The 20,181-nt window shown below is 41.5% G+C and overlaps 1 long non-coding RNA gene across 1 annotated transcript; it reads right to left on the reverse strand.

Annotated features, from left to right (window-relative positions):
- Nucleotides 1-1,485: 1,485 nt before the first annotated feature.
- On the reverse strand, nt 1,486-17,062 carry LOC116969119. The gene is made up of 3 exons (XR_004410631.1): nt 17,053-17,062; nt 15,401-15,406; nt 1,486-1,516 (listed from the first exon to the last, which is right to left on the reverse strand). It is a non-coding gene; the product is annotated as an uncharacterized LOC116969119 (long non-coding RNA).
- Between the last annotated feature and the right edge of the window lie 3,119 nt (nt 17,063-20,181).

A 20,181-nucleotide genomic window follows, 5' to 3' on the forward strand; every position in this document is an offset into this window, starting at 1 on the left:
GGGGACTATGGTCATGTGGTGACACTGCGATATATAGTTGTGTGTCATCGGCATAAGTGTGGTAGGATATGTTAAAATGCTCTATGATCTGAGCTAGGGGGAGCATATAAATGTTGAACAAAATGGGTCCAAGAATGGAGCCCTGAGGAACCCCGCATGTGAGTTTTGTACGTTATGATTCAAAATTACCAAGGGAAACAAAATAATCCCGATCTTTCAAGTAAGTTTTGAACCAGTCCAGCACAGAACCAGAGAGTCCCACCCACTTCTCCAGTCTGTCAAGCAGTATGATGTGGTCCACCGTATCAAAAGCAGCACTGAGATCTAGCAGTACCAAAACTGAAGCTTTTGATGCATCACTGTTTAGATGTATGTCGTTTAGGACCTTAGTGAGTGCAGTCTCGGTGCTGTGATGTGGCCGAAATCCCGACTGGAAAACATTAAAAATATTGTTTTGGGTCATAAAGCAGTAAATTTGTTGGTAAACTCCCCTTTCAATAATCTTTGCCAAAAATGCTAAATTAGATATGGGCCTGTAGTTGCTCATAGCTGAGGCATCCAAATCAGGCTTCTTCAATAGGGGCTTGCTCACTGCTGTTTTTAAGGCTTCGGGAAAATGCCCCGATTGAAGGGAAGTGTTTACTATGTTCAGTACTTCTGGTGCAACACTGTTAAAAGTATTTTTAAAGAAGCTTGTGGGCAGCAGATCAAGACAGCAGGTAGTGGACTTTAGCTGTTGAACAGTTTCAGTCAGAGATGCACAATCTAAAAGTTTAAAATGTTGTAGATTCATTAGTGAATCTGGAGGCATAGGTGACAAAGCCATGTTCCCTGTGGTGGAGCTAGACATTTTTTGTCTTATCTTCAGAATTCTATCGGTGAACAAATCTGCAAAGTCATTGCACGACTTGCTGGACAGGAGCTCAGGAGGGACTGATGATGAGGGGTTTGTCAGTCTATCGACAATGGCAAACAGGGTGCGGGAATTATTATTTTTGTTGATAACCTCTGAGAAAAAGGACTGCCTTGCCCCTTTCAATTCCTGATTATAGATACGGAGGTTGTCTTTGTAGATGTCGTAGTGGACCTGTAGTTTGGTTTTTCGCCACCTACGTTCGGCCTGTCTACACTTTGTTCTTTGGGATCTTACTGCTGTGGCATTTCTCCATGGTGACTTTTTCCTTCCAGATAAAACCTTGGTCTTTAGTGGTGCAATAGCATCCATAAGAGTCATAACATTGGAGCTAAAACCATCCACAAGGTCATCGACAGAGGCCGAGGGCAGAGTTGCTGGTGGTCTATAGGCCTGAGCAAACAATGCGCCGGTGTTTTCATTGATACAGCGCCTTTCGATCACCTCTGGTTCTTTTCTGATACTGCTAGCAGAGATGGTCGTATAAAAAAATACACAGTGGTGATCGGAAAGAACAACATCAACCTTACTCAACCTTACTCACTCAACTCAACCTTACTCACCTCAACCCAGCTCAACCCAGCTCAACCCAGCTCAACCCAGCTCAATTGATCTCAACACAACTCAACTCAAAATTAAACCCAACTTCAATTGAACTCAACACAACTCAACTCAAAATCCAACCCAACTTCATTTTAACTCAACACAACCCAACTCAACTCAACTAAACACACATCGCAACCTGACGGAACGGGTACGTTATCATTGTCTTCAGCTGATCTCTGAATTTCCTCTGGGTTAATGTATAAATAAAAGTGTTGGTGCAGCAACTGAGAAGCAGGAGCATATACCCCGCTTCCTCGAGAATAAACACCGGGTCGTTGTATCCAGAGTAAGTATGAGTTCCATTGATCCGAACGTACAAATAATGCACCATGTACGTCATCCACAGCAGGATGAAGTTGCCGGTAAATGCAGGATCAGATGGAAGTGCTGGAAACCAGGCTCGTTTCGGTGGAAACGAAGGTTAAAACGGAAGTGGACCCCATTCAACACGTACTTGATCAACATAGAACAGCGATAACTGAACTTGAGAAATGGGCGACGACAAGTGAGGAAACTGTAAGTCTACTCCTTACTGAAAACCAACGCCTCTCCGATATGGTGATCAAATTAAGTGATAAGTGTACTGATTTGGAGGGGCGTCAAAGACGTAAGAATCTAAGAATTGTAGGGGTGAAAGAAGGAAGTGAGAAGGAAATGGGCACTCGGGATTTTGTGGCAGACCTATTACAAAAAGCCTTAAAATTGGATAACAAACCTTCACTCGGTCGAGCTCATAGAGCGCAGCGACGTCGTACACAAGATGATGCCCATCCAAGACAAATTATCGTAAAGGTGCAATTGGATCATGAATTTGACGATATAATGAAGAAAATTGTTCGAGGCGGACAGCTCCTTTTTGAAGGTGTGAGATTCAGTATTTACCGAGATTATCCGGCAGAAGTCTTCAAGAAAAGAGCGCTGTTCACTGAGACAAAGAGAATACTGAAGAATGTACCTGATTTGAGATACAGCTTGTTTTATCCCGCAAGACTAAGAGTCTTCTACAAGTCCAAGGAGCACCTTTTTACAGACCATGAAAAAGCACTGGAATATGCCAAAGAAGTCGGTAACATGACCATAGACCGAAGAATTTACATTACTCCTTAGGAGTCAAGCCAGATCTAAAAGGACCTTTAAAGTTCTTTTAAGAGCTTTAAGGACATTCGGAAACCGAAATGGACGGAGGACATTGGATAAAACCGTGATCTTTGTATTTTTGTTTATTAATCAATATTATTATCTGTATATTCATATCTAACTATATATGTAACAACTAATACTTATTAAATATCTATATTACCACTAAAATTATTAACATTAACATTTCTCATAAAAATTTAATACTGTATATGATTGATAACAATGATTAATAATTAATAGTCTTCGATTAACGTAGAAATGAATTACATACTTATATTATATAGGAAGATATGCAAGAGGTAAATTAGCCTACGTCATTAATAAAGTTTAACGGTTTTTCTCTTTATTTTTCAATTTAAAATTAAATTTATAGATTTAGCGAAAAAATTAATATGATATGTAGAGAATAATAACGTGGTGAATTTGTGCTGTTTTTGAACTTTTCTGCAGGGTTACGTGCGTATGTATGTATACATATGGGTATATATATATATATATATTGTGTGTGTGTATGTATGGGTATGTAAATAAGTTAGTTACTCCCAAAGAAGTTATTTGAATGTTAGAAATAATCTTTTTTTTTTCGGGCACGGAGCTGGAAATTTTACAAAGGCTACGGAAGTCTTTAGAATTCTAGCCACGTTAGTGTGGCTATCAATAACTACACTAATTGTAGATGTAGTTCTTTTTCTTTCACCCTATACTAACCAACTCTATCACTTTTTTCACTTTAAATATTTTTATAACTTAATGTTTGAATGGAAAAATAAGACTAATACAAGGAGATGTGTTCGGAAGAGCGATGTATATGATTTTAAATTCATCTATTTGAGGTTCGGGAGCAGGGTCAGGTTCTATGTGTTGTACCTTCTGCTCGGTTATAGACCACCTTAGAAACAATATGCAAGATGTTAATATGACAAGAGGGGGTCAGGGAATAACATTTTGTAGTTGGAATGTCAAGGGAATCAATGAACCAATTAAGAGAGGTAAAGTTTTGGCACATCTAAATTTAATCAAAACAGATATAATATTTCTTCAAGAAACACACCTTAAAAAGGAATCTCAACATAGACTTAAAGCTAAGTGGATCGCTGAATCATATCATTCCTCCTTTTCCCATAAGTCCAGAGGAGTTGCAATACTAATTCGTAAAGGAATACCTTTTAAGAACTCTTCAACAATAGTGGATATTGATGGTAGATATATTATATTAGTTGGAGAGTTAAATGGAGAAAAAGTGATTCTTCTTAATGTTTATGGGCCTAATTTTGATAACCCCAAGTTTTTTAATAAAACATTTAATAAAATTCCTGAATTTACACAATATAAATTAATAATTGGAGGAGACTTCAATTGTACATTAGATTCATACTTAGATAGATCATCAAGGCAAAAAAAAGTAAAATCTCAATCAAGTGTATTTCTAAATTCATTTATTAATACCACTAATATTAAGGATGTCTGGAGAATAGAAACCCCAACTGGACGGGAATATTCATTTTACTCACCAGTACACAAAACATACTCAAGAATAGATTATTTTTTAGTTGACTCTACGTTTATCCCATTTATTTATAATTCAAAATACCATAACATTATAATCTGAGATCATGCACCTGTAACATTCATGATTAAATTAAATGGAATGCAACTAGATATAGAAAATGCGAGAATGCCATCTACTTTAAAACATAATAAAATTGCTGTATTGAAATATAAATTAAATAAAATGTATTCAGAACAAGTAATAAAACTTTATCAAAAAACCAAACAATTACATTTTGAATTTGGAGACAAACCACAAAAATTATTAGCACGTCAGTTACGAAAAATGGAAGGGGAAAAATCAATTCATAAAATTAGAACAGAGACAGGAGAATTATTAAAAATGCCCAAGGACATCAATGATATATTTCTCCAATACTATCATAACCTTTATTCAACTAAAACCGTAGCACAATCAGAAGGAATAGCAGATGTTTTAATAAAATGTAATTTAAAAGGTTTAGATTCAAACGATAGAGAATTATTAGAAAGGGAGATTACGATAAAGGATATTGAGGAGTCTATTGGCTCTTTAAAAAATGGTAAAGCAGTAGGACCAGATGGTTTAGGTTCCGAATTTTATTTTAAAAATTATGATTTGCTTAGCCCACGTTTACAAAGACTGTATGAGTATATATATACTCAACAGAAACTTCCAGACACTTTAAATGAATCTATAATAACATTTATTCCTAAAGCTGATAAAGATCCGGAAGACCCGGGATCATACAGAGCAATTGCACTTTTAAATACAGATCAGAAAATTTTAACTAAAATACTAGCGCATAGATTAAGTACAGTGATGAATACATTAATACACCCTGACCAAACAGGCTTTATTCAGAAACGGTACTCATATTATAATCTAAGAAGATTATTTAATATTATATATTCCAAGAGAATTATTAATGAAGATCTAGCAATAATTTCACTTGACGCTGAAAAAGCATTTGATCAGGTCGAATGGCCTTATTTATTTTCGGTGATGGAAAATATGCAGCTAGGGGAGAAATTCTGTACATGGATAAAACTGTTATATACAAATCCCACGGCTAGAATATTTGCAAACCAAAGGTTGTCATCTAAATTTAGCCTATCTAGAGGTTGTAGACAAGGATGCCCATTATCTCCATTATTATTTGCGCTTGCTATTGAGCCACTGGCAGAAAGAGTTAGGGGGCATCCGGAAATACATGGGTATAACACAAAGGACACAGTGAATAAAATTTCTCTATACGCAGATGATGTATTAATTTACATTACAAAACCAGAAATTAGTATTCCAAACTTATTAAAGCTAATAACCCAATTTGGTTCACTTTCAGGATACAGAATAAATTGGAATAAAAGTGAAATTATGCCAATAAGGGAACATAACTAACAGATAATACAACAATTTCCATTAAAAATAGTAAATGAAAAATTTAAATATCTAGGTATTTATGTAACTAAGATATATACATCATTATTTAAAGCAAATTTCCCCCCATTACTGAACAAACTACATAAGAATATTCAATACTGGAAAACACTTCCTATCTCAATGGTTGGCAAAATCAATGCCATAAAAATGATTTTTTTACCGCAAATATTATACCTTTTTTCAGACAGTTCCGATATATCTGGCAAAAAACTTTTTTTTTAAATTGGACTCTATTGTTAATGATTTTATCTGGGATTATAAGAATCATAGGATAGACAAAAGACACTTGTGTAAATCAAAAATAAATGGAGGCTTGGTTTTACCCAATTTTTTGTTTTATTTCTGGGCAGTTAATATTAAAAATATGAATTTCTGGTTGGAAGAAATAGATCAACCACCAGACTGGTTAAAAATGGAAAAGGAAGATTGTTTACCTTTTGATATCGGTTCGATATTATTTGCTACGTCTAAATTAAACAAAAAAAATTATAGGGAAAACCCTATAATATTTAGTGCTATACGAATTTGGAAACAATTAAAAAAGACATTAAAATTAGATAATTTATCACTTTTTCTTCCAATTGTGAATAATCCTTTGTTTAAGCCTTCATGGTTGGACGGGGGTTTTACACAATGGAAGAATTATGGAATTAAAAATATGGGACAACTTTACAAGGAAGGCACTTTTCTGACATTTCAGGAGTTGCAACAGACTTATGGACTTCGAGGAAATGATTATTTCAGATATCTTCAATTTAGAGATTATGTAAAATCGAACTCCCAAAATTTTCGAATTAGAAATTCAGAAATTCTTGATGAATGTTGGAACAAACATCCTAATACAGAAAAATTAATATCTTATATATATAATATCTTATTAGACAGTGACATTCCTTCGACGGACTTACACAGACAAACATGGGAAAAATAATTAAATCAAGTAATAACGAAAGATACTTGGGAAGAAAGTTTGCAACACATACATCAGTGTTCACTAAACGCCAGACATTCTCTAATACAATTTAAAGTAATACATAGGTTACATTATTCAAAAACAAAACTACATAAACATTTTCAACATATCTCACCTATATGTGATAAATGTCAACATTTAGAAGCTACATTATCTCATATGTTTGCAAACTGTATAAAAATTAAAAAATTCTGGGTAAATATTTTTAGTATAATATCTAAAGTAACCAGCACACAATTGGACCCAGATCCAAAATTAATAATACTCGGAATATTAGAATTAAATCAAACACTTAGAACAACACAAAGAAACTTTATTGATTATAGTTTAATAACAGGAAAAACATTAATTCTAAAATTTTGGAAAGGCCCTACGGCCCCCACAATCAAAATGTGGATTATAGAAATGACGGAGACCTTAAACGTGGAAAGAATCAGATTTTCCCTGTTGGACAAACAGGAATTATTCGTTGGAACATGGTCTCCTTTTATTGATTAATTAAAGGGTCAGAATAGTTCAGCACAGGAACCTGACTAGCACGCGGGCTAAAGAATGGATGAAATACTATACTCTGAAATGTACGAATATATCTCGAATGAAGTCTTTTTTATTTTAATAAATTTTTCCATTCTTCTTTAACTAACTTTTTCCTTTTTTTTTTAGTTTTTTTGTTTTTGTTTTTCTTCTCTTTCTTTTCTTTCTTTACTTCATCTATCCCTTTAGTTCTATCTAGTTTTTAAAAAAAGGCAAAAAGTATTGGAGACAATGTAATAATAATGGACAATATTATCAATTTAAAAATGTAAGACTGTAATGATGTAAATAGGTTATGTACCTATCTCCAATAAAAAATATTTTCAAAAAAAAAAGAAAATTCAGCAACAGTATAACCGCTAACGGGAGCAGGGGTGTGGTGACGGGATTCATATATGAAAAAGCTCGCCACCACGGCGAGGTATAAAAGCTTGGAATTATCCGGCAATACCAAGGAAGGTTGTCCGCGAAGTACAGCGGTCGGTAAATGAAAGACCAGGGGACATCATTGCAACAGATCAGAGCCACAATCCCGCCGACGACGGGAGCTGCCGTTTTTCTGGTGCAGTACCTGCGTTTAAAATTCTGACAACAAATGGCCACGAAGCGATCGAAGGTGAATGCGACGGTCAGCCAGACGGAGGAGTCTCTGGACGCATAAGCGACTGGTGACTTGATGCGGCAGATCCAGCTGAGCGACATGTAAGCCCCCGGGGATGTAAATGCCGAAGATGCGGTAGAGAATGACGGCGGTGATGGACAGCACCTACCCCGCGACAGTATCACCGTGGCGACACTATTAACTGTTGGCAAATGTACAACCGTTAACCACTTTTACAGTGACACCACGCGTAAACTAGTGGAACAGCACCACATATCCCGCATGGGTCCATTTCATATGTAGAAACACAAAAGCAGATGCAATATATCAGTTCGCAACAACCAACCTCATCTCCCGGTGGCTCCGCAATTCCATTCCCAATATCGAACCGTTAAATAATGGGTTTAAGAAGGAAAAAGGAGGAGGAGCTCGAAGGCTGGGGGATGAGGGGGTACAGCAGAAGGGCTGGGGAAGGGGAGGAGAAAGCAAGGACTAACAAAATTGTGAGAATTCAATGATCATGCCCCCAGGATGCAGACTCCCCAAGCGGAATATGAGGTGCTGTTCCTCCAATTTCCGGTGTTGCCCGCTCTGGCCATGGAGGAGACCCAGGACAGAGAGGTCGGATACGGAATGGGAGGGGGAGTTGAAGTGCTGAGCTACAGGGAGGTCAGGTTGGTTATTGCGGACCGAGCGGAGGTGTTCGGCGAAACGATCGCCCAACCTCCGCTTGGTCTCACCGATGTAGATCAGCTGACATCTAGAGCAGCGGATGCAGTAGATGAGGTTGGAGGAGATGCAGGTAAACCTCTGTCGCACCTGGTACGACTGCTTGGGTCCTTGAATGGAGTCGGGGGGGGGAGGTAAATGGACAAGTGTTGCATTTCTTGCGGATGCAAGGGAAAGTGCCCGGGGAGGGGGTGGTACGGGAGGGAATGGGTCGGCTGGGCTTGTATAGACTGGAATTCAGAAGGATGAGAGGATATCTCATTGAAACATATAAAATTAGAAACATAGAAAATAAGTGCAGGAGTAGAGGCCGTTCGGCCCTTCGAGCCTGCAACGCCATTCAATATAATCATGGCTGATCATCCAACTCAGTATCCTGTACCTGCCTTCTCGAGATACTCCCTGATCCCTTTAGACACAAGGGCCATATCTAACTCCCTCTTAAATATAGCCAATGAACTGGCCTCAACTACCTTCTGTGGCACAGAATTCCACAGATTTACCCCTCTCTGTGTGAAAAATGTTTTCCTCATCTCGGTCCTAAAAGACTTCCCCCTTAACCTTAAATTGTGTGGCCCCTTGTTCTGGACTTCCCCAACATCGGGAACTAACTTCCTGCATCTAGCCTGTCCAACCCCTTAAACATTTTTCACACTGAGAGTGGTGAATCTGTGGAACTCTCTGCCACAGAAGGTAGTTGAGCCCACAGTTCATTGGCTATATTTAAGAGAGAGTTAGATGTGGCCCTTGTGGCTAAAGGTATCAGGGGGTATGGAGAGAAGGCAGGTACAGGATACTGAGTCGAATGATCAGCCATAATCATATTGAATGGCGGTGCAGGCTCGAAGGGCCAAATGGCCTACTCCTGACCTATTTTCTATGTGTCTATGTTTCTATGTACCAATTGGTCTTGTTGGTATATCATGACTTGTCTAGATTAATGCCAAGTCATGCTTTCAGCTGTAACGAGGCATCACGTGGCAAAACTAAGCCAAATTAACACGATCTGATAGGGATGATGGGGGGGGGGGGGGAGAAGAACGGAAACATGAGGAGGAGGGGCCCGAGGGCTAAGGGAGAGGAAAGGAGGGGAGGAGACTGCAAGAGCTAACAGAAGGGAGTCTGAAGAAGGGTTTCGGCCCGAAACGTTGCCCATTTCCTTCGCTCCACAGATGATGCTGCACCCGCTGAGTTTCTCCAGCACTTTTGTCTACCTGTGAGAATTCAATGTTCATGCCACCAGGATGCAGACTCCCCAAGCGGTATATGAGGTGCTGTTCCTCCAATTCCCGGTGTTGCTCGCTCTGGCCGTGGAGGGGTCCCAGGACAGAGAGGTCGGATACGGATTGGGAGGGGGAGTTGAAGTGCTGAACCACCGGGAGGTCAGGTTGGTTAACGCGGACCAAGCGGAGGTGTTCGGCGAAACGATCGCCCAGCCTCCACTTGTTCTCACCGATAGAGATCAGCTGACACCTAGAGACACCTTTTTCTTTGCATTGAGCACGGCTTGATTGTATTCACCGATATTATTTTAATTTTGACTGGATAGCATGCAAGGAAAAATATTCCCACTATGTTTGGGTGCACCGGACAATAACAATAAACTAAACTAAACTAAAATTAACAAATTTAAATTACTTGGGACACCGAACGCGGCCAGCACCGGATAGTAGATCGCGTACACAGCGCCGCTCGGCGGTTCGTGCATGTCCCGCCGGAGAAGACGAGGGCTGCTCTGCCTTGAAGCGCGGTCGGTGGAGGAGCCATTATATACGTCGAAGTACCCCGCGGGGAGAAGGCGGGGAGTGTAATTAGCGGCGTCTGCATTCGCTTACCGCTCGAGACACAATTGCACAAAACTAACTATAATTTGACAGACGTCATGACCAAAACTCAACGCAACAAGAAAGAATATGTATGCTGTGAATCTATCGTTTCATTTTACGTCAATGAATGTAAGAAAATGAAAAGATTTTAAACGGTATGATGTCGATAATTGTAAGATGGAATAATATATTTCGAATTAGAAAGATAGAAACATAGAAAATAGATGCAGGAGTAGAGGCCATTCGGCACTTCGAGCCAGCACAATTCGAGTTTCAATATGATCATGGCTGATCATCCAACTCAGTATCCTGTACCTGCCTTCTCTCCAAACCGCCTGATCCCTTTAGCCACAAGGGCCACATCTAACTCCCTCTTAAATATAGCCAATTAACTGTGGCCTCAACAACCTTCTGTGGCAGAGAATTCCACAGATTCACCACTCTCTGTGTGAAAAATGATTTTATCATCTCGGTCCTAAAATACTTCCCTCTTATCCTTAAACTGTGACCCCTTGTCCTGGACTCCCCCAACATCGGGAACAATCTTCCTGCATCTAGCCTGTCCAAACCCTTAAGAATTGTGTACGTTTCTATAAGTTCCCCCCTCAATCTTCTAAATTCTAACTAGTACAAGCCGAGTCTATCCAATCTTTCTTCACATGACAGTCCTGACATAAATGTGCGTTTGAGAGCACCGGGCCTCCCCTCCCCTTAGTATAGTAAGTTGAGGGGAGACCTCATCGAAACTTACTGGGTAATGAAAGACATAGGTTGAGCGGGCGTGGAAAGTTCGTTTCCACTGGTGGGAGAGTCTAGGACCAGAGATCACAGCTTCGGAATTAAAGTTCGCTCTTTTAGAAAGGAGGTGAGGAAAACCGTCTTGCGTCAGAGGGTGGTGAATCTGTGGAACTCATTGCCACAGAGGCAAAGTGGACCCAAAGTCAGTGGATCATTTTAAGGCAGAGATAGACAAATGCTTGGTTGGAACAGGTGGCAAGGGGTATGGGACGAAGGCAGGAGAAGGGGATCAGGAGGCCGAGCTCAGCCATGATTTAATGGCGGGGATGACTCGACGGGCCGAATTCCCTAATTATGCACCTATAACTTACAGACTTGTGAACCTCGGCGTCGGTCGTTATACCAAGCCCGTCTCGTATCTAGCTGCATTTAATCCATATCCAGACGGCAACGACCAGGTTCAGGAATAGAAGCTCCCCCACAGCCATCAGGGTGTTAAAACCGGCTCGGACAGAAATGTGATCATTAATAACCAATGATCTGTTATTTGCACTTTATCATTGTATTTATTCATGTGTGTGTATATATTTATATTGTGGTATATGGACACACTGATCTGTTTTGTAGTTAATGTCTACTATGCTCTGTGTGCTGAAGGAAAGCAAGAATGTCTCTGTCCTATCCGGGACACATGACAATAAACTCACTTGAACTTGAACTTGAACGATCCTTCTTTTCCTTGCATGTTTATCTTGCACCGAACGTGATTCCCTTTATCCTGTATATCTGCATTATGGGCGGCTTTGACCGCCCCGACGCGGGGGCTTCGATCGCCCCGACCGTGGGAGAATAAACGAGAAAGCAGATTGGACCTTATTGCCTTCCATCACAGTGAGGAACCTAGCTAATCCGCTGTGGTGGATGTTTACGTTAACTTTTATATGGTTGTGTGTCTTGTTGCATTTTTATTATTAGTGTGTCTGTGTGGTATTTCGAATTTAACTGTACCTCAATTGGTACATGTGTCAGTAAACTGATCTTTAAACCTTGAAACCTTGAAACCTTGATGTTCATGGTGTATTGTCTGTCCGCCGACTGGAATGAACGATAAAAAAATCATTTCGTTTTCCTTGTTACACGTGACAATAATCAACTAGTCTAAACTAAACCAAACCAAACTAAACTAAACTAAAAAAATGAATGTGAAGGAAACTGAAGTTAAATAAACTAAACTAAATGAAACTCAGTTAACCAATACTAAACTAAATTAAACCAAACATATCTAAACTATACTTAAATGAACTGAGGTAAATGAACTGAATTGAACGGAACTGAGCTGAACTAAACCCAACCCAATCCAAATCATCTCTACTTAACACAACCCAACACAACTTAATTCAACACAACCCAATTTAACACAACCCAACCCAACTCAACTCAACTCAACTCAACAGTTGAAACTTACAGTTACAGTTTTGGTCTACTATTCTGAGGAAGGACATTGTTGCCATAGAGGGAGTACAGAGAAGGTTCACCAGACTGATTCCTGGAATATCAGGACTTTCATAAGAAGAAAGACTGGATAGACTCGGCTTGTACTCGCTAGAATTTAGGAGATTGAGGGGAGATCTTATAGAAACTTACAAAATTCTTAGGTGGTTGGACAGACTGGATGCAGGAGGGTTATTCCAGATGTTGGGGAAGTCCAGGACAAGTGGCCACAGCTTAAGGATAGAGGGGGAATCCTTTAGGACCGAGATCAGAAAAACATTTTATTTCACACACAGAGAGTGGTGAATCTCTGGAACTCTCTGCCACAGAAGGTAGTTGAGGCCACAGTTCATTTGGCTATATTTAAGAGGGAGTTAGATGCGGCCCTTGTGGCTAAAGGGATCAGGGGGTATATAGAAGGCAGGTACGGGATACTGAGTTGGATGATTAGCCATGATCATATTGAATGGCGGTGCAGGCTCGAAGTGCCGAATGGCCTCTACTCCTGCACCTATGTTCTATGTTTCTATGTTTCAAACTCAACTCAATTGGGCACAACGCAACACAACCCAACCCAACACAACCCAACACAACTCAACACAACTCAACTCAACTAGACATACTTAGCAACCTGACGGATCGGGTACGTTACTATTGTCTTCAGCTCATCTCTGAATTTACTCTGGGTTAATGTATAAATAAATGTATTGGTGCAGCAACAAAGAAGCAGGAGCATATAACCCGCTTCTTGGAGAATAAACACCGGGTCGTTGTACCCGGAGTAAGTAAAAGTTCTCGTGATCCGAAAGTACAAATAATGCACCATGTACGTCATCCAAAGCAGGATGAAGTTGCCGGAAATGCTGAATAGTAAAATGATCGACTTCCTGCGGCTCTCCATCTCGGGGTCAGGGCCTTTGCCGGGGAGAGCGTCATCACGCAAGGACTTTCGTACTCTGCTGGCGGTGACGATGCGTTTGACGGTCATGAAATTCAATAACAATACAACCGCGAACGGCAGCATGGGCGTGATGATGCGATCCAAATACGAGAACGCGTTCCACCACGGCGAGGTATAATAACTTGGAATAAATCGACAATACCAAGGAAGGTTGTCCTCGTAGTACAGCGGGTCGTAAACGAAATACCAGCCGACATTCTTCAAACAACTCATGGCTACAATACCAGCGACGACTGGCGCTGCCGTTTTTCTGGTGCAGTACTTGCGTTTGAAGTTGGGACAGCAAATAGCCACGAAGCGATCGAAGGTGAATGCGACGGTGAGCCAGACGGATGAGTCTCTGGACGCATATGCGACGGGGTTCTTGATGCGGCAGACCCAGGTGAGCGACAGGTAACTACCGGGGAAGTAAATGCCGACGATCCGGTGGAGAATGACGGCGGTGATGAGAACCATCAGATCCGCCGCCGCCATGGCAACCAGGTAGATGGTCACACACCTGGATAGACCGCACCTCCCCCGCGACAAGATCACCATGGCGACAATATTAACTGTTGGAAAATGTACAATCGTTAACATAAAAACATAGAAAAATAGAAAATAGGTGGAGGAGGAGGCCATTAGCCCCTCGAGCCTGCACCTCCATTCAATGTGATCATGTCTGATCATCCCCAATCAGTACCCCGTTCCTGCCTTCTCCCCATATCCCCTGTATGGAGAGAAGGCGGGTGCAGGATACTGAGTTGGATGATCAGCCATGATCATATTGAATGGCGGTGCAGGCTCGAAGGGCCGAATGGGCTACTCCTGCACCTATTTTCTTTGTTTTTTATATGTATGTAGTCTGTATGTTTATAGGGGGGTTGCACGTCAGTTCACTTGGTAATAGGGCGACGCACGGAGACGCTCAATCCATCTGGAGGACATCCGTCCCTTCCGGTATGTGTTATTAATGCAAGAAACGCGTACTTTCCTACCTGTTAAAAAACGCAAAAAGGTTGAATTTTTGCGCTGAAAAAAATAGTGGAAGACGGGGTGAGTTTGAGAGACATGTGCCCAACTTCAGGATTACAAACGTGAAGCGAAATGAAGGTAAAGAGAAGCGAGAGCTGAAGGGACAACAACAGCTAAAGTGCTTGGTAAACATTGGCCGTGCAGATATCGTAATTGAAAATATTGGGAATTATCGCGTTTGCTCACTGCATTTCATCAAAAGCATTATTTGTGTTTTTTCCTGATTCCTTTGGTATCTAAAAAGTCTCAGAAGTGATAAATCTGGCTGTAAATTTTGCTTCAGGTGCGTTTTCATTTTGTATGTAAAAACCCACTTGAGAACCATGGGCGATTTAACAATATTACAGCCAGATTTATCACTTCTGAAACTTTTTAGATGTCAAAGCAATCAAGAAAAAGCTCAAATAATGCCTTAGTTGATGGAATGCAGTGAGCAAACGGCCAATGTTCGCCAAGCACTCTGGCTGTTATTATCCCTTCAGCTCTCGCTTCTATCTACCGTCATTTCTCCTAACATTTGGAATTCTGAAGTAGGTTAAATGTCTCACACGCTTATCCCGATTTCCATAATTATTTACAGCGCAAAAATTGACAACTTCAGCGGGTTTTAACGGGCCCTCTACGCTGGAAACAATGGTAAGCGCCTACCTGCAGTTCATCGCGTGTCCTCCACTTGGAAACGTAGAAACATAGAAAATTCACAGAGGCAAAGTGGACCCAAAGTCAGTGGATCATTTTAAGGCAGAGATAGACAAATGCTTGGTTGGAACAGGTGGCAAGGGGTATGGGACGAAGGCAGGAGAAGGGGATCAGGAGGCCGAGCTCAGCCATGATTTAATGGCGGGGATGACTCGACGGGCCGAATTCTCTAATTATGCACCTATAACTTACAGACTTGTGAACCTCGGCCTCGGTCGTTATACCAAGCCCGTCTCGTATCTAGCTGCATTTAATCCATATCCAGACTGCAACGACCAGGTTCAGGAATAGAAGCTCCCCCACAGCCATCAGGGTGTTAAAACTGGCTCGGACAGAACTGTGATCATTAATAACCAATGATCTGTTATTTGCACTTTATCATTGTATTTATTCATGTGTGTGTATATATTTATATTGTGGTATATGGACACACTGATCTGTTTTGTAGTTAATGTCTACTATGCTCTGTGTGCTGAAGCAAAGCAAGAATGTCTCTGTCCTATCCGGGACACATGACAATAAACTCACTTGAACTTGAACTTGAACGATCCTTTTCCTTGCACATTTATCTTGCATCGAACGTGATTCCCTTTTTCCTGTATATCTGAATTATGGGGGGGTTCAACCACCCCGACGCGGGGGCTTTGACCGCCCCGACCTCGGGAGAATAAACGAGAAAGCAGATTGGACCTTATTGCCTTCCATTACAGTGAGGAACGTGGGTGTGGTGGATTGTTTATGTTAACTTGCATATAGTTGTGTGTCTTGTTGCATTTTTATTTTTAGTGTGTCTGTGTGGTATTTCGAATTTAACTGTACCTCAATTGGTACATGTGTCAGTAAACTGATCTTTAAACCTTGAAACCTTGAAACCTTGATGTTCATCGTGTATTGTCTGTCCGCCGACTGGAATGAACGATGAAAAATCATTTCGTTTTCCTTGTTACACGTGACAATAATCAACTAGTCTAAACTAAACCAAACCAAACTAAACTAAACTAAAGAAATGAATGTGAAGGAAACTGAAGTTAAATTAACTAAACTAAATGAAACTCAGTTAACCAATACTAAACTAAATTAAACCAAACAGATCAAAACTATACTTAACTGAACTGAGGTAAATGAACTGAACTGAACGGAACTGAGGCGAACTAAACCCAACCCAACCCAAAATCAACTCTACTTAACACAACCCAACACAACTTAATTCAACACAACCCAACTTAACACAACCCAACCCAACTCAACTCAACTCAACAGTTGAAACTTACAGTTACAGTTTTGGTCTACTAATCTGAGGAAGGACATTGTTGCCATAGAGGGAGTACAGAGAAGGTTCACCAGACTGATTCCTGGAATATCAGGACTTTCATAAGAAGAAAGACTGGATAGACTCGGCTTGTACTCGCTAGAAATTAGGAGATTGAGGGGAGATCTTATAGAAACTTACAAAATATTTAGGTGGTTGGACAGACTGGATGCAGGAGGGTTATTCCAGATGTTGGGGAAGTCCAGGACAAGGGGCCACAGCTTAAGGATAGAGGGGGAATCCTTTAGGACCGAGATGAGAAAAACATTTTATTTCACACACAGAGAGTGGTGAATCTCTGGAACTCTCTGCCACAGAAGGTAGTTGAGGCCACAGTTCATTTGGCTATTTTTAAGAGGGAGTTAGATGCGGCCCTTGTGGCTAAAGTGATCAGGGGGTATACAGAAGGCAGGTACGGGATACTGAGTTGGATGATCAGCCATGATCATATTGAATGGCGGTGCAGGCTCGAAGGGCCGAATGGCCTCTACTCCTGCACCTATGTTCTATGTTTCTATGTTTCAAACTCAACTTAATTGGGCACAACCCAACCCAACACAACCCAAATCAACTCAACACAACTCAACTCAACTAAACATACTTAGCAACCTGACGGATCGGGTACGTTACTATTGTCTTCAGCTCATCTCTGAATTTACTCTGGGTTAATGTATAAATAAATGTATTGGTGCAGCAACAAAGAAGCAGGAGCATATAACCCGCTTCTTGGAGAATAAACACCGGGTCGTTGTATCCAGAGTAACTAAAAGTTCTCGTGATCCGAAAGTACAAATAATGCACCATGTACGTCATCCAAAGCAGGATGAAGTTGCCGGAAATGCTGAATAGTAAAATGATCGACTTCCTGCGGCTCTCCATCTCGGGGTCAGGACCTTTCCCGGGGAGAGCGTCATCACGCAAGGACTTCCGTACTCTGCTGGCGGTGACGATGCGTTTGACGGTCATGAAATTCAGTAACAATACAACCGCGAACGGCAGCATGGGGGTGATGATGCGATCCAAATACGAGAACGCGTTCCACCACGGCGAGGAATAATAACTTGGAATAAATCTACAATACCAAGGAAGGTTGTCCTCGTAGTACAGCGGGTCGTAAACGAAATACCAGCCGACATTCTTCAAACAACTCATGGCTACAATACCAGCGACGACTGGCGCTGCCGTTTTTCTGGTGCAGTACTTGCGTTTGAAGTTGGGACAGCAAATAGCCACGAAGCGATCGAAGGTGAATGCGACGGTGAGCCAGACGGAGGAGTCTCTGCACGCATAAGCGACTGGGTTCTTGATGCGGCAGACCCAGGTGAGCGACAGGTAGCTCCCGGGGAAGTAAATGCCGACGATCCGGTGGAGAATGACGGCGGTGATGAGAACCATCAGATCCGCCGCCGCCATGGCAACCAGGTAGATGGTCACACACCTGGATAGACCGCACCTCCCCCGCGACAAGATCACCATGGCGACAATATTAACTGTTGGAAAATGTACAATCGTTAACATAAAAACATAGAAACATAGAAAATAGGTGGAGGAGGAGGCCATTAGCCCCTCGAGCCTGCACTTCCATTCAATGTGATCATGTCTGATCATCTCCAATCAGTACCCCGTTCCTGCCTTCTCCCCATATCCCCTGTATGGAGAGAAGGCGGGTACAGGATACTGAGTTGGATGATCAGCCATGATCATATTGAATGGCGGTGCAGGCTCGAAGGGCCGAATGGGCTACTCCTGCACCTATTTTCTTTGTTTTTTATATGTATGTAGTCTGTATGTTTATAGGGGGGTTGCACGTCAGTTCACTGGGTAATAGGGGGACGCACGGAACCGCTCAGTCCATCTGGAGGACATCCGTCCCTTCCGGTATGTGTTATTAATGCAAGAAACGCGTACTTTCCTACCTGTTAAAAAACGCAAAAATGTTGAATTTTTGCGCTGAAAAAAACAGTGGAAGACGGGGTGAGTGTGAGAGACATGTGCCCAACTTCAGAATTACAAACGTGAAGCGAAATGAAGGTAAAGAGAAGCGAGAGCTGAAGGGACAACAACAGCTAAAGTGCTTGGTAAACATTGGCCGTGCAGATATCGTAATTGAAAATATTGGGAATTATCGCGTTTGCTCACTGCATTTCATCAAAAGCATTATTTGTGTTTTTTCCTGATTCCTTTGGTATATAAAAAGTCTAAGAAGTGATAAATCTGGCTGTAAATTTTGCTTCAGGTGCGTTTTCATTTTGTATGTAAAAACCCACTTGAGAACCATGGGCGATTTAAAAATATTACAGCCAGATTTATCACTTCTGAAACTTTTTAGATGTCAAAGCAATCAAGAAAAAGCACAAATAATGCCTTAGTTGATGGAATGCAGTGCGCAAACGGCCAATGTTCGCCAAGCACTCTGGCTGTTGTTATCCCTTCAGCTCTCGCTTCTATCTACCGTAATTTCTCCTAACATTTGGAATTCTGAAGTAGGTTAAATGTCTCACACGCTTATCCCGATTTCCATAATTATTTACAGCGCAAAATTTGACAACTTCAACGGGTTTTAACGGGCCCGCTACGCTGGAAACAATGGTAAGCGCCTACCTGCAGTTCATCGCGTGTCCTCCACTTGGAAACGTAGAAACATAGAAAATAGGTGCAGGAGTAGAGGCCATTCGGCCCTTCGATCCTGCACCGCCAATCCATATGATCATGGCTGATCATCCAACTCAGTATCCCGTACCTGCCTTCCCTCCATACCCCCTGATCCCTTTAGCCACAAGGGCCACATCTAACTCCCTCTTAAATATAGCCAATGCACTGGCCTCAACTACCTTCTGTGGCAGATAATTCCACAGATTCACCACCCTCTGTGTGTGAAAAAAATGTTTTTCTCATCTCGGTCCTAAAAGACTTCCCCCTTATCCTTAAACTGTGATCCCATGTTCTGGACTTCCCCAACATCGGGAACAGTCTTCCTGCATCTAGCCTGTCCAACCCCTTAAGAATTTTGTAAGTTTCTATAAGATTCCCCCCTCAATTTTCTAAAATCTACCGAGTACAAACCGAGTCTATCCAGCCTTTCTTCATATGAAATTCCTGACATCCCAGGAACCAGTCTGGTGAACCTTCTCTGTACTCCCTCTATGGCAAGAATGTCTTTCCTCAGATTAGGAGACCAAAACTGTACGAAATACTACAGGTGTGGTCTCACAAAGACCCTGTACAAATGCGGTAGAATATCCCTGCTCCTATACTCAAATCCTTTTGTTATGAATGCTAACATACCATTCGCCTTCTTCACTGCCTGCTGCACCTGCATGCGTACTTTTAATGACTGGTGTACCATGACACCCAGGTCTCGTTGCATCTCCCCCTTTCCTAGCAGTAGCATAGCAACAGTACGAGTCATGGGTCGTGACCACACTGCCGTGAAACCTCCCTGTACTGTTCTTATAACAAATGTAAAACGCTTTGGCCAACGAGAGTTGTTTTTTAAATGTGCTATATATATAAATAAATGAGATTTGGCTTGCTTCCTTTATCATCGTTACCTGTTTTGCATATCTTTCTCGGCCGTTCAGTAACGGAGCGCCCAGGTCAGATACTCCAAATCCCCACCCCTTCCTCTTCCCCCGGTCCCTACAAAGCCCCGGCGTCCATTTCAGCAGGCGGCGTG

The sequence above is a fragment of the Amblyraja radiata genome, unplaced genomic scaffold (assembly GCF_010909765.2).
Source record: "Amblyraja radiata isolate CabotCenter1 unplaced genomic scaffold, sAmbRad1.1.pri S109, whole genome shotgun sequence".
Classification (NCBI taxonomy): Eukaryota; Metazoa; Chordata; class Chondrichthyes; order Rajiformes; family Rajidae; genus Amblyraja; species Amblyraja radiata.